Source organism: Otolemur garnettii, unplaced genomic scaffold (assembly GCF_000181295.1).
Source record: "Otolemur garnettii isolate 467f Iridium unplaced genomic scaffold, OtoGar3 scaffold00010, whole genome shotgun sequence".
Classification (NCBI taxonomy): Eukaryota; Metazoa; Chordata; class Mammalia; order Primates; family Galagidae; genus Otolemur; species Otolemur garnettii.
Genome location: NW_003852405.1, coordinates 27904715 through 27915978, shown reverse-complemented (window position 1 = coordinate 27915978; position 11264 = coordinate 27904715). Strand labels below are relative to the sequence as shown.

General features: G+C 37.2%; 1 protein-coding gene and 1 long non-coding RNA gene across 2 annotated transcripts in view; one reads left to right on the top strand and one right to left on the bottom strand.

Moving 5' to 3' along the window:
- The window catches only part of LOC111723286, a 226830-nt gene that overhangs the window by 57834 nt on the left and 157732 nt on the right, over positions 1-11264 (top strand). The gene's annotated exons all lie outside the window — the stretch shown is intronic.
- ADGRL4 (adhesion G protein-coupled receptor L4) overlaps positions 1-11264 on the bottom strand; it is an 89756-nt gene that overhangs the window by 43412 nt on the left and 35080 nt on the right. The window lies entirely within an intron of this gene.

Genomic DNA, 11264 nt, shown 5'->3' with positions numbered 1-11264 from the left:
TGAAACATTTTTTCTAACTGCAAAGCAAAATAGGATCTCTTACTTTTAAAGTCCTAAAAAAACTATTAAATCCACATTGTGATTAAAAAAATTATACGTAATTAATTATATCAATGTCTCTCTTATATATTTGTGAGCTTATTAATGCTTTTCGTGAATAGTCAAAAGCACATCATCAGTTAAAAGTGAAAAATCAGAGTTACAAATCGACGTGCTGTTATCATTTACTAGTTATTTTCATCCCTTCTTGGATAGACAAATTTTGCCATGCTAATTTTGGAATTTCTTCCTTTATCAATTGATGCATTTACTCATAACTATGTCATTATTTTATTCTATAGAAGATTACACAATACAAAACTATTAAAAGAGAAATATAACACGGTCTTTTACCCTTACATAACTTACCGGGAGAAATAATAGTTCATAAAACCTTTTTAAAAATCAGCAGGCAAATTTATAGAGTCTGTTAAATAAATGATTTAGAAAACCTGTGCTTTTCACATGTGATCATGATGGGCTGTCGAAGAATATTTTCTAGTGACCTGAGACCCAGTTGTGCGCTGAATTGTGTCTCTCAAAAAGTTATCTTTAAAGTCCTAAACCTACAGTGTCTATGAAGGTGATGGTATTTGGAAATAGAACTTTTGCATATGTAATCAAGTTAAATTTGAGCCATACTGGATTAGAGTGGGAAAGTCGGTGAAAATATGACATTATGTAAGATAAATTGTGAATAGTCACATCCAAAATGCTGATGAGTTACACCTGTATTAACATGTATATATTTAATTAACTTATCTATAGTATGTATTTTGTGACTCTATATGTATATATACACATATACTCAGAAAGCAGGCATTTATATCCGTGCATGCATAGAAAAGAAATTAAACCAAAGTCTTAAAATTAACTGAAGGGGCTCACAAATTGAACACAGGCCCCTAAATCAAGTGAAAGAAAAATATTTTACCCACTTTGGGTCTGATTCAATCATCCGGTTACTCAAATATTTATGGAGCTTCCTAGTTCCCAAATGGAAGTATTGCTATATTGGGAAATAAGTAAAAATTAATCAAAAGTCAGGATCTATGCCCCGCTGTCAGAGTTCACATTCTAAAGGCAAGTTAACACAGAAGCATATAATTGAGTTTTTATTAAAATAAAAGTTTTCATTTTTATCTCAATATTTGACTCCCTTCCCAGCATACTGGGAGAAGTTTATATTAAACTTTAAAAGAAACTGTGCTCTGAGATCAGTTATTGGTAATAGAGAGGACAATGAGGATTGTATCCCTCGTGGGCTATCGCTGCAAAAATGATATGCAAAAATACAGAGAAAAAGGACCACAAGGTCTGAGGCACTGGTCAGAGTCCAAGAAAATGAAGTGCTTCATATCACCTACCTGACTGTGTTTCTAAAAATAAATTATCATGCCAATATGTTATTTAACTCCAACCTATTTTTACTAATATTGGGGAATATTAACAGGTAGGAAAAAACTGAAAGACTGGTATTTTTCTCTCCCTGTTGCAAAGTTTTGAGCACATGACTTTTCAGCTTTCTTATCAAGAATTTGGAAAGAAAAATATTTCCTAATCTATCTCTCCATCTCTTGGACTGGGTACATAATATGGACAAATTCCCTAACGGTCCAACTCGAATCTTGTTCAGTCAAATACCACTTATCTGAAAGTAACCTCCTCTCTTCCCTCAATATAGTGGAGATGGGCAAAGAAATTATTTTTGTAAAGTAATATATAAACATGAATTATTTAAATAGTCTTAAACGTTCCAGCCTCCAACTTCATAATAATTAACCTTCAAGGAGAAAGTTCCTTTGGACGGGTATAATAAGAAAAATAAAAGCCTGCTTCTTTTGTGCTCTGATTTCTAACATTCCCATCCATTGATCAGTTATATTCTCTATGCCCTGTAATTCTACATTTAATCCTTCTTGGTGCAATATGAAATGAGTATTTAGATTGAGATATCTTTTGAAATATTTATCATAATACAGTTGCATTGGAGATGAATGTTTAAATGTTCTCCAAAACTCAATAAAGAGAATTATTTGGCATTCTTTCCCCCAAAACTTCTTCTTGGCTCAACTCTAACAGAGAGGGGAGAGTGGGAAGAACAAAGGCGCACACACAGCTTCAAACTTAAAGGCATCCAGGGCCGCCGGAGGTGTAGAGACCGAGATTATGAGGTCGTGGTGTGTGTAACAAATACAAGTGTTATTTAACAGTGCGGTGGTAACTCAGAGAAGGCAATGGCTTCCTCCGGTCTTTTCCAGAACAAAAGAGTGAAGATCATTCCCAGGGAAGGGTTAGAAGAGGAAGTAACGCTTCAATCCAGGAGCAGAAGTGTAAGAGTGTAGACAATAATTGGGGGGGGGGTCTCAAAATCCATTAGACAAAAGAAAAAGTTTACTCCAAGCCCAGCAGGAGCAGCAGCAGTTAGAGGAGAATTATACTGTTGAACCCTGGATACGGAGTAGAGGCTGTAGAAGGACAAGAACACACCCAGGCAAGCACAGCTCACACCGAGATAACACTGGTTAAGAATTTGAAATTGTATTTGGTGGGCAAAGATTAGCCATCGATAGTTTCACATAGTGGAGAATTCTGATTGGATTTAAGTTTTGAAATATAAGGAAAGCCACCTAAAATCTAGGTAGATCTTACAGAATCCTATAAGGTTTGAACAACTAGCAAAGGTAGAGTCAAGAAAAAGGAGGAAAGCGGTATTTGAGAATTATTTAGGTGTTGAAGGCCGGTGTTCTGGGAAGAGAAAGGAAAGTGGATGGGCGGGATTAAACTGGATTAGCTGTGAATTGAAAATTCTGGAAATTCATGGCTACATGAAGATTTTTATATTTTTACATTAATATTATAGTATATATGTGTATTACTTTTGTGTAGTTGACATTTGTCTTAATAAATATTTAAAATATAGATTGGAGAACAATTGGATATCTGATTTGGCTGAGAAGAGAGAAGAAGATAAGATGACGTGGAGAATTAGGGGAATAATTGATTCATTTACTAGGACAGGGAGAAGCTGAGAACGGGCTTTCTACCAGGTTAAAGAGTGAGTTCTCTTTTGGACATGAAAAGATTAAGGTGCCTCAGTTAATGGAGGGCATTTCAGATAGGAGTGTAAACAATTAGCACAGCCAACTCCATATCCTAAGGTGTCTGGTCATGATGGAGAGCTCAAGACACCCTTCCTGTCCGGAGGATGGGTCAGATTCAAGAGTGTGGCATTTCCTGGGCTGCAGTGATAGGGCCAAGCCTGCTGTTTTCCTCTTCACTTCTCTCTCAACAGACCCTTTCCTCCTCTTCTTTATCTTCCTGTTTTGATCTCCATTTAAATGAGCTTGGCTATGGAAGTCAGTACATTCATTCATGTTTGACCTGCCAATCCTCCTTTTCTTTCTTTTTCTTTATTTTTCCTAAATATGCTTCTCCTTGAGATTTCCTTTTTTCACCAACCAAGTGATACAGTCCAGAAGACTGATGTTAGGATGGGAAGGTACAGAAGGACAAAGGAAGGCCCTCCAAGCCTTACTGTCTCAGCACGATCAGGTGGCTCAGTCTAGCTCTCCAGAAAACCGCATGGGGGGTTAAAATACTAAACAGGTGCGTACGTCTGAAGTATCCTCTCAATACGTTTTTGGCAGCTTGTTTCTGTGGTTGGTGGTTAGTTACTCATTCAGTTATTTCAGGTTTACACCAACAACCAGATCAACGTGTCTTACATCCAATAATCTGAAACAGTTATTTGAAAGAAGGCATGTTTTTCAGGCACTTCGTTAAATGGCACATTTTATTTAATTATTCAGTAAGACAATGATGGATATTGTCTCCATTTTACTTAGGAAGAAACTAAAGCTCAGATGGGTTAAATTCCTGCTCGTGGAGAGAGGGAATCTGGCAGGCACAGTTTTTATACTAAGACTGTGTGACTCCAAAGAATGACTTCTTTTTTTTTTTTTGCATTGTAGAGTGAAGTGTGCTTTATCATAAAGTGCTCTTTTAAATATGACATAAATAGTGAGCATCTAATTCTTCAAATTCAGGAGTGATACTGAGTGCCCAGCTAATGGCACATTTGTGGCAGCAAACTGCATGATTACAGTACTTTCTGTGTCTAATAAAACACAATTTCACTGGCTTCCGAAGACACGGGTATTCCAGAATCTGAACTAGCTTTTACTTGGTATTCCATTTTTCAATCTATTGGCCAAAGACAGGGAAAAATAATTAAAAAAGAAAAAACAATAAGCCTCTTCTCTTTTCCTAGCACTTGAGATATTATTCGCTGGGCTCAAATTGATTATAACAACTTGAAAGCCACAGCAGTCTAACAGCGGCCTCACTCCTGAGCACTTCTCCCCTCTGGACATGATTGCCAGGATTGCTCCGTAAATCTGAGCACTAAAATGACTATAACCATTAGGTGATTCCTTGTGAGACAGGCTTTTTATGTCAAAGGTGGAGCAACACAGAGAGCTTGTTTTTTGGTGGTTTTTTTTTTTTTTTCTTTTCTTCTTCTTTTTTTTTTCTCCTTAATGCAGCCTGGTGGGCTCATCTGTTTTCAGTTGCACTGAAAATTCTCTTATATCCAGGATTCTAATGAGCTTAAAAATAATGATTATTAGCCTTCTCTCTTATGGTCTTTCTATGGTTTGTATATTTCTTAGGAATACCGAGCTGTCCGTGTGTGTGTGTGTGTGTCTAATGGTCTTTCTATGGTTTGTATATTTCTTAGGAATACCGAGCTGTGTGTGTGTGTGTGTGTGTGTGTGTGTGTGTCTAATGGTCTTTCTATGGTTTGTATATTTCTTAGGAATACCGAGCTGTCCGTGTGTGTGTGTGTGTCTAAGGAGGAAAGAGAGAAATAAAGAAAGGTCAGCAGAAGGGAAAGAGAAGGGAGAATTTCAGTGAAACTAGAATGGGTTCAATCCATCAAGAAAAGTAATAGAGTTGTTGTTTCCACATTGGAACAGATGCCATTACCCTCCTCTATATAAGACAAGTAAAAGTACCAAAGGGAAAATAAAGAATCTCTTTCTGCTCCTCTGTGAATTTCTTTTACACCTGAATCTTTGAGTGCCGGCCAGAACTAGAGTATGATACACACATTACCTCTCTGCACATGGACTCACATATGCAGAATCACTGATGAAAACACCAATCTGATGCTGAGGATAAACTTCCCACATTTCCATTGTTGATTACAAACCATGTACTATAAGCGTGTGTCTCCTTGATCATTAATTTCCTAAGTCCAGTTTGTTAAAGGGAAAGTCAGACACATCAGATGAACAATGTTATCATGCAGGTGACCAAAGTAGACTTACGTAAGAATACAGTGTTGATGCTGGGTATTATTTTAGAATTTTTAAAGTAGAAACAAGTTTTCTAAACTGATGGAAGCTGGAATTATCATTTCAAGATTTTCTGGAAGCAAAAAATTGCCTTTATCTAAGAATTAGATTTTTAAAAGGATATATAAGCCAGGCAAAAACCACATGTATAGAATGGTCTTAGCGGCTGCTCACGTGCACTGTTTTCTGAGGGAAATGTAGCACTTAAAGAAATGTTCCCATTTGTTCCTAACATCAGTTTTGGGCCTCTCTTTGTCAGAATAATACCTGCACATTAGTAAAAACAAGCAAAATTGAGTATGATTAGTGGGAGAGAAGGAAAGAAAGAGAAAGAATCTTATTTTCCTCTCCGTGGGAAACCACTTCTCTTGCCCATTGGATGAGGGCCTAGAAGAAATTCTCAACATGTTTATTTCAAACTATCCATGATTCTATAATCTTTTCATTCCACTGTATCCATCAACTGTAATAGTAACGATGAGTGAGGCTCTTAGAGTCTCTCTGGGACTTCAGCGATGGCTCTAGAGTTGCTTTTGAGAAGCTACTTTCATTGACTTTTGCTTCTAATCACTGAAGTAATACATATTCAATGGGGAAAATCAAATCATAGACAGAAAAATTTTAGAAGCTCTCAGTTGCAGAAAAAGTTGCTAGTTCACAAAGGGAAAGATTTAAATGGTACAAGACTCTCGCTAAGATCACTGACAGACAGTGGGGTGGCCTGTACAAATCGCTGGGATAAAATAACTGTCTCTTGGTAATTCTCTAACCAGCCAAAGAAACATTTCACTCACTGGGGTGAAAAACCTTTGTAGAAATACCTGGATTCTGAGTGGCGATCACCAGGTGCTGTGTGTGAAGGAAATATTTTACATCACGTTCTAACTAAATACTTTACACGGGGGAAGGTGAGATGGGAGGTGAGGGTGGTGGTTGGTAACTGCAGTACAGGAGCTGTGATTGTGAACAGGTCATGTAATAACTAATTAGGAATCCTGTAAAACACACACTGAAAGGAGAAATTTGTCTTATTTAAACTTGTTTTATTTTTGGTATAGTTTGCCTCTTTGTTTTCTAAGCCTCCGAGATCTTTTTGCAGCCAAATCTTGCATTCTTTCCTTTTTGGATCTTGTATTAAGTCTATAAAACATCCCCATTTCTCGAGTCATGACAATGTTGACTAGTGTTGTTAAATTACCTTTGTTTCGTACTCTACAATAAATCCAAATCATAAGAAACTTCCTTCAATTTAAAATACGAGGTAAAAATCTCACTATTTTTTTCTAAAGGACCGATTGTTTCACTATCATTTATTACATTGTTGTTCATTCTCGCCTTAATTTGAAATGCTCCCTTTTTCATATTCCAAATATACTCATTTACTCACAACAGTTTATAAAGTCTGTCTTCTCTTGATGAAGTTTTCCACAAGTACACAAGCTGGATTTAATTATTGACACTTCATTTCCTGGATTTTATGTGCCATAAATTTAAAGACGCATCATCACTGAAATAAAATATTTCATGAAAAAACTATATCCAATCTATACTTAATTAAGGTTTATGCATTTATCCACACAACTACACTGTACCATCTTCACTATCTCATAAAGACTGACTCCAATCTTTCACACTCCACTCTAACATTACTTGGAATTCCCTTTGGTGCCCAGCACAACATGGTGTCACCATGATGTACTGACTTCCACAATCGGGAATCATATTCTTTTGTTTGTTTAGCGGGCCCAGGCCAGGTTCAAACCCACCAGCCCCAGTGCGTGTGGCTGGCGCCCTAACCACTAAGCTATAGGCACCCAGCTGGTACTTATATTCTTAGTTGTTATATTGAGGTGTGACAAATATTGTTGAATTACAAAAATTATCAGTACTTGACTTCATTTTCCTTTAATCTAAACTAGATTTCCCTGCTCCCACCTTGCTGCATTATATATTCACTGGAAATTTACGGAAGATCTTCAGCTCTCAGTTGAAGCTCTGAAAGATAGATTTCCGTACCTGAGTGCCAGCCCTCTCTGAAGCCTGCCTTGGGGAACCCACCTTCGCCTAGGCTTGCCCAATTTACTATCCATTCATAGAGATTTGACCGTATTTATATCTGAGTATGAAATGGCTGCAACCTCACAGCTTATTTCTCTGCCAGGCACCAAGTTCATGCTGCAGTCAAACTGATTATTATGTGGAAACAATGTTGTCCTGATGTTCAAGTTTCACTAGTTTTTTATTTTGGGTAAAGCAAAATTTTTTTCCAATCTCTCTAACATAGTTTCCCCTTATTTTTCAAATCTTTTTTTATGAAATTAGCTTTCCCAGGGTTATTTTCATAATTCATCATATAGAATAATATTATTGATGGCAGTTAATTAAATTAGGTATTATTAATATTGAAAGGTAACAAATGTTTTAAATTAAAATTATCTAAGATTTGAGAAAACAATACAACTCCTTTAAATAATATATAGAAAGAAAAATAAAAATGTTATAGCCTTCAGAAAATAGAACTGACTATAAACATACATTGATTTATTGTGCTTTTGCCTTATTGCAGTTTATAAATATTATATAGATATTTTTACAAATTGAAGGTCTGTGGCAAACTTGTGGCCAGAATGTCCATGTATGGGCACCATTTTTTCCCCAACAGCATGGGCTTACATGGGGTCTCTGTGTCACATTTGAGTAATTCTTACATTATTTCAAACTTTTAAACATTATTATATCTGTTACGATCAGTGGTATTTGATATTGTAATCGCTTCAAGGAGCCATGAACCCTCCCTATATAAGACTGCAAGTTTAATGAAGATGTTTCTGAAAACTCAACGTAGTGGGCGTTTTCTTATCTTGCCCTCTCTCTCCTTACGCTTCCCTATCCTCTGAAACACAATATTGAAATGTAACCAGCTAATAACCCTACAATGGCCTCTAAATGTCAAGTGGAGAACGAGTTGCAAAACTCTCACTTTCAATAAAAGGGAAACTATTCCTAAGTGTAGTGAGGAAGGCGATTCCGAGACACAGCGAAAACAAGGCTGCTTGTACCCAACAGGGCCTCGAGTTGGGAATGCAAAGAAAAGGCTCTTGAAGAAAATGAAAGGTGCCACTCCAGTGAATACATGTATGGTAAGAAAGGGGAACGGTCTTATTCCTGACATGGAGAAAGTTTTAGTGGTCTGGAGAGAAGATCAATCATGAACAATACTCCCTTAGGCAGTAGGAGAAGCCAGAGCAAGACCTGCCTGTCTTCTATTCTGTGATGTCTGAGAGAGGGGAGGAAACTGCAGAGGCCAAGTCAGAAGCCAGCAGAGGTTGCTCAGGAGGTTAAGGGACGAAGCCCTGCCCATTACATAAAAGTGCCAGGCGAAGCAGAAAGTGACCCAGAGACTTTGCTTCATCTTGATGAAGATGGCTACACTAAACAACCGATTTTCAATGGAGACAGAAGAGCCTTATGTAGGAAGAACTTGCCACTAGGAGTTCATAGCTAGAAAGGAAAAGTCTATGCCTGGCTTCAAGCTTCAAAGGCGCCTTTGATTTCTCTCTGCATTTTAATTCAATAGCTAGGAAATATTTCCACTTGCCTTCACCTACAATAAACATGGACAATTTTAACTGACTGCCTTCCTATTCAAAGATGGCAGCCGTTCTGGCTCTCGGGTTTTCCGACCCACACCCATTCCCCAGTCCTCCTGCAGTCCCACCTTGAAAACATCTTTCCTGCCCCTCTGTCCCCATCTACTCCATCCCAGCAGAACCGTTACCTTGACAGTGACAGGATGACATTGTTTCCTCTGATGTTTCTCACAAATCATTAAACATTTTTCAAAAAGTGAAATGCCACTTGTGTATTTTGTTTTCTAGTTACGAATATGTAGAAAACACGTTTTTTATGTATTTAATGAAAACAAAGCAACAATTTAACTTCAATGATTTTCATCTCTTTGAGTAACATTCTTTCAAACCTGACAGATATCCCACTATGTACAAAATAAAGTGCCATTATAACGAGAACATAGGTAAACTCTATGGGGACACTTGAACTAATCAATAATGAACTTGGATTAGTATAAAATGTGGTGTCCATGTACTTGAGAGAAATGTCCCTGGACGTTAACATTTTGTTCAGAAAACTCAATATGCAGAGCTATAACATGTGTAAAATCTTTATGCATTTTATTATTCTAAGTTGATGAAGTCTCTACAACTCTGACCTCTGTTTTAAACTGTGAGATTGTCAACATAAACGGCTATGAGTTATTAACACTTGCATTTTCAGAAATCACCAGAAATTACCAGGAACATAGAAGATGCAAAATGTTTTTATTCAATGAGAAAACCAGGATATTAAGCATTTTGGGTGGACCTAGACCCGACTCTGTCCGACGTCTGCTACTGACAAGCTGTCTAAAGCCTGCAGGGGGTTGTTAGAGGTGTAGGTTATCTGAGTGTTCAAACTGCAACACAGAAGCTGTGCTTTTCAACAGGCCCCTCACATCCGCGTTCCCTTTGTCCCAACCCCTTTGCTTCTTTGGGATCTGCTTTTCCTACCTGATCCCAAACTCCTCTGAGTCCAGAAAAAGAGCTAAAGAGACCCTACCCAGCTAGGAGCCCTCTCATTCCCAGGCTGCTGTCGAGATTGTCTTTCTGCTGCCTTTTGAAGTCTTCCCAGTGAGATAGAAATGTCTAATTGGATTTGTATATTTGAGGACTACTTTGGGACTGTGGAATATGAATCTTGAATTCGTAATTTTCATACTCACTGGATGAAATATGACATGTGTTTATCTCTTAAATCTACTTTCATCCTAAAAAATGCTGTAAAACTGTCTCTTGTCATTCATGTCTGCCTCATCTCAAAGCATTAGTCATCTAATGATGTTACTTGATCTCTTCATAAAATAAGACAGAAGGAAGTCTACCCATAATCAGATCAAGACCCGAAGAAATAATTAAAGCACATGAACAATACTGTTTTGTAGGTCATGTAATCCACATATGGGCATTTCTTCAATTCTTAGAAGAATCCATTGATTTTAAAATGTTGCTATTCAAAAACTGTGAGTAATTTATAGCTATTTAAATTGAAAATGGTACTGAGTATAATCCAATATCAGGCTTCCAGCCCTAAAATAATCACCTAAAGGGTCAGTTAGAAATTGCTTTTCTCCATCCTGTCTGCAGCCTGCTCCCACAGGTAGGTACACTGAGCTGTGGGAAGATAATTTAACTAATAGCACAGATCTCGGGGAAAGACATGATGCCTTATTTTCTGGACCAGTGATCTGACCCAATATGGGATATAAAACTGATTATAGAACTTGAGATATGAATAGTTAAGAGCCAAGAATACTGATTCGAAAACTTTGTCCAACTGGAAAATGAATGTTCGAGATCAGAATGATCCTGATATTACTGTAAAGTGTACATCCCTTTACCATGCCAGCACTTTCGTAGCGCTGAGTATGTGGTTACAACCTTTTTTTATGTTTAATAACAGCCTTTTATGACAAGCCACTGAAGTCTTAGCAATATCTCATTTTTATTTCAGACGCGATTTCTGATCAAAATACAAAGCTGAAAAGGTCGCGTAATCACCTTAGAATTAAGTTGTTTACATCCCGTGTATGATGCAAAAAGAAGTGAAAACAGCAAGGACATTGTAGGCAGTCTGGATTAGGCTGCGTTCCTACTATCTACTTAAAATGTTTTTACGTTCATTTTTCCCCTAGCACTACTGTTAGAAATGTCATTTCAAAGCCTAATAAAATTCTTCCATTTAAGTCCTTTCTTTCTAAAATGCTTCATCAATCATAGAAAAACTGTGCTCTGTCTTGAAGTAATTGCAAAT